Source organism: Carlito syrichta, unplaced genomic scaffold (assembly GCF_000164805.1).
Source record: "Carlito syrichta isolate Samal-C Ts95f unplaced genomic scaffold, Tarsius_syrichta-2.0.1 Scaffold306518, whole genome shotgun sequence".
Lineage (NCBI taxonomy): Eukaryota > Metazoa > Chordata > Mammalia > Primates > Tarsiidae > Carlito > Carlito syrichta.
This window is the reverse complement of record NW_007250614.1, coordinates 23861-28632: the sequence shown is the minus strand read 5'-3', so window position 1 is coordinate 28632 and position 4772 is coordinate 23861.

Genomic DNA, 4772 nt, shown 5'->3' with positions numbered 1-4772 from the left:
CTCTATTTAAATTATGAAATTGTTTTATGTGCTTAATTCAGAAACCTTTTCCCATTAATATCATCATCTTCTTAATAATATTTAATTAGTATGATACTTTGGCACCTTTTAAAATTTGGGCATTGCACATTATTATCCAGGTAATAAAGAAGTCAGGGGAAAAAGTCGACAGAGAAATATTACCCATGAGTCCCTGAAGAGATTCTCACATCATGTTGTAGGTCAGACTACGAAGGTGCATAGCTTGCAACTAACTGCAGTATTCAATATACAGAGGTGTTTTTAAAAAGATAAATAGAACATTATTAGAAATTAAATTTTAAAAACTGGCATTATAGCATCTAGCCTTGTCTAAGAACCATGCCAGTGAAAAATCTTATTAGTGGATAGTTCCAGTATATATTTCTTTGACAAGATAAATAACACCTATTTATTCATTAGATTAGTGGTATCAAAATCAAAAGAAAGATTGATAGATCAATTCTAATACTAGGAGGACAGAATATTTTAGTATTCCTTCCACAATGCTAATTCTTCAAACATTGAAGAATTTCTGGGGTTTTTTTTCTTTCTTGCACCTTTCTTTATTTTGATCTTTTGTTTATCTTTTTCTTTTGTTGATCTGTATCCTTCTTGGTACTTAGTAGACAGTAACCCACCAGGAAGAATTTATTAAACACTGAGTGGAAATATAGAGATCTGGGAGGGAGATGGGCAAGATGGTGACAGAACTGGCCAGAGCATGAGAATCTCTGCAAAAGTGAGTGTCCATAAAGATTTTCTGCATGAGTGGATGTGTACCAATGGGTGAGTGAAAGTCTGTCTAAGGGGAGAATTGGGTTCAAGCATCCAGGGCTCCTCTCCAGAGGTGACTGCAACCCATCACTGCCCTGAGATTGGAGCCCCAGGTGTGCAGGATCATTTGCCATTCTCAGGAGTCTCTTGGGAGGAGGCAATAGAGATGAGCTGCTCCTCAACACCTGGCACCAGGCCCACACTACCACCTATGACAGTAGGCTGGGGTGTTAGCTGCAGGAATCACAGAGAAGGCACTGCGTGGAAATCTGGAACAGAGTCCTGCTGTCAAAGAGACACCAATAGCCACCACTTTCACTGTCCCAGGACTGGGCAGAGACCTACCTTGACCCACCCAGCTCTGTCTAGGCTCCAACTGAGACCCAGAGGCTACCTCTGCACCCCTCTGGGATCAACCATTAGACACGGAGAGATAGACACTACTCCCTGATGCTGGACCAGGCACAGATACCTCTGATCTGAGTGGAAGACTTGGCAGCAGCAGCAGCAACAACAGCAGACTAATCAGGTGAGTCTGGATCTGATTCACCCTCTTCCCAGCAGTCCGTGGGGCATCTGACCTACACTGAGAGCAATCCCATTGACCTGTACTGAGAGCAGAGGGGATGGGCTAGAGACCAGAGCCACTGACTAATGTGGTGGCAGCCAAAAGTGGCAGAAGTGCTTGGGAAAGGAAACTGAAGGTACAGAAATGGCCACAGAGGGAGCTTTTTTCCCTCTCTCTCTGTTTTTGTTTATGTTTTTATATTGCTTCATTTTTGTTATTTTATTGTTGTTTTTTAGATTTTCCATTTGCATATGGATATTTTAGAGGGAAGATACATCAGCAGGGGTTTTGTTTTGTTTGTTTATATGTTTTTTTTTTCTCCTTTTGTTTGTTTCTTTGTCAGTTGGTGTGACAAAACCATGCTGCCCAGCAAAAGAGGACTGGATTAAAAAAATGTGGTACATATACACTATGGAATACTATGCAGCCATAGAAAAGAACAAAATCATGAATTTCACAGCATGCTGGATGGAACTAGAGTCTATAATACTGAGTGACCTCTCACAGAAACAAAGATCCAAATATCACATGTTCTCACTCATATAATGGGCCTTGAACATCCAATGTAATACTATAAGAAAATGACTGACTGGGAAACTATGGGGGGGGAGGGGGATGGGATTAACAGTAGTAAATATCTGTCTGGGGAAGGGGAAACACCTCTTATCAACAGGGTGCCTGAATGAAACGTAATTATACACCTAACCCTTAACTGTACCCCACAAAACCATAACAAAAAAAAATATTGATTATGAAAAAAAGAAAGAATGAAGGAGTTGATAACCGAGATGACTGTAATAAAGAATATAGTGAATGAAATAAATAACAAACTGATAAGCATGGAAAGCAGAATTAGCCAAGCAGAAGAAAGAATCTCAGAGCTTGAGGACCAAGATATGGAACCAACTCAAACTATTAAAAACATAGAACACAAGCTTAAAAATACAGAACAAAGCCTCCAAGAGATGTGTGATTATATAGAGGCCAAACCTAAGATTAATTGGAGTCCCTGAGGCAGATCGCCCTGGAACAAACATTCCATGAAATTATTCAAGAAAAATTCCCTCATCTCATCAGAGATGTAAACATTCAAACACAAGAGATTCAGAGAAACCCTGCAAGATATAAAATGAGAAGACCAACTGCTAGACACATAGTAATTCACTTACACAAAGTAGGTACAAAACAAAATTTCCTAAAAGCAGCGAAAGAGAAAGGTCAGACTACTTAATGGGGTAGAACAATTAGAATATCAGCAGACTTATCTACAGAAACACTTCAGACTAGAAGAGACTGGAGTCCAATTTGCAAAATTCTCAAAAATAAACATTTTCAACCAAGAATTTCCTTCCCAGCTAAGCTTCATTAGCAATGGAGAATTAAAATCCTTCTCAGACATTCAATCCCTAAGAGTTTACACCACCTCCAGACCAGCTCTACAAGAAACACTTAAGAAAGTATTAAACACAGAAGGAAGAAAAAAAATGAATGACCACATCCTTCTCAAGAATGCAGGAAAAATATAGAAAGCATACATAAATCAACCCCAAAATTAAAAGAAAGCCAACAAACAAACAAAATAACAACAACAAACTCTGTACGAATCTCATGACAGGGATAAACATTCACATCTCAATAAAATTGGCTTGAATGTGAATGGACTAAATGCACTACTAAAAAGACATAGAATGGTAAACTGGATAAAAATAAATACAAACATGATGCAACAATATGCTGTCTCCAGAAGACTTTTCTCACCAGAAAGGACACCCTCAGACTCAAAGTAAGAGGATGAAAAACAAATTTTTAGGTGAACAGTACAGAACAGAAAAGAAAGCTGCAATCTTAATATCAGACAAAATACCCTGTAAGCTACCAAAAATTTAAAAAGATACAGATGGTCACTGTATAATGATAAAAGGGTCAATCCATCAACAAGAAATATCCATCCTACATGTATATGCCCCCAACATAGGGTCATCAACTTTTATGAAACAGCTTCTAGGTAAACTAAAAAAGATATTGACTATAACACTATCATAGCTGGGGTCTTAAATACCTCACTCACAACACTAGACAGGTCATTGAGGCAAAAAAATCAACAAGAAGTTCCAGAATCTCAACTTGACGCTTGACCAAATGGACTTAATTGATACCTACAGAACACTCAACCCAACAAACACGGAATATACATTCTACTAATTACCACATGGAATATACTCTAAGATTGACCATATCCTGTGCCATAAATCAAGCAAAAACAAATTTCATAAGATGAGATACTGCCATGCACCTTCTCAGACCACAGTGGAATAAAAATAAATATCAACAAAGTTTTCCCCAAACACACAAAGACATGGACACTAAACTGAAAGAGGCTGAAGAACTCCTGGGTTAACACAGAAATCAAAAAAGAAATTAAAAGATTCCTGGAAACAAATGAAAATGAAGAAACATCTTACCAAAATCTTTGAGATGCCATGAAAACAGTACTAACAGGGGAATTCATATCTCTCTGAACACACATGAAGAAAATGGAAAGATCACAAGTTAACAGTCTAACAAATCACCTAAAGAAATGGGAAAAGAAAGACCACCAAAACCCTAACTTCAGCAGAATGATCCAGATCACCAAAATAAAAGCCCAAATATGGGGCATAGAAGACAAACATACAATAGAAAAAATCAATGAAACGAAAAGCTGGTTCTTTAAAAGGATAAACAAGATTGATGGACCACTAACCAGATTCATCAAGAAAAGGAGAGAAAAAGCCCAAATAAGTACAATCAGAAATGTTAAAGATCAAGTCACAACTGACCCCAAGGAAATACAATAGATTATCAGAAATTATTGTGTACACTTGTATGGAAACAAGTTCGAAACATAAATGAAATGGAGGACTTTCTGACATCACACAACCTTCTTAAAACAAGAAGAAATTGAGACCCTAAACAGACCAAAGGAAATTGACTTCATCATAAGAAAACTGTCTACAAAAGAACGCCCTGGATAAGATGGACTTCCAGCTGAATTCTAAAAACACAAGCACAAGGAGGAGCTGATAACAATCCTATTGAAAGTATTCCAGACAATCGAGAAAGATAAAATTGTTCCCAAATCATTTTATGAAGCTAACATCGCATTTATACCCAGACCAGGAGAAGATCCATCAAAGAAGGAGAACTACAGGCCGATGTCCTTGATGAACTTATGTGCAAAAATTCTCAACAAGATTCTAGCAAACCAGATCCAACAACACATCTCAAAAATCATCCACCATGACCATACAAGCTTCATCCCCAGGATCCAGAGCTGGTTTAAAATCCACAAGACCACAAATATGATTAGATATATCAACAGATGTACAAAACAAGAACCACATGATTGCATCATTAGATGCAGAAAAAG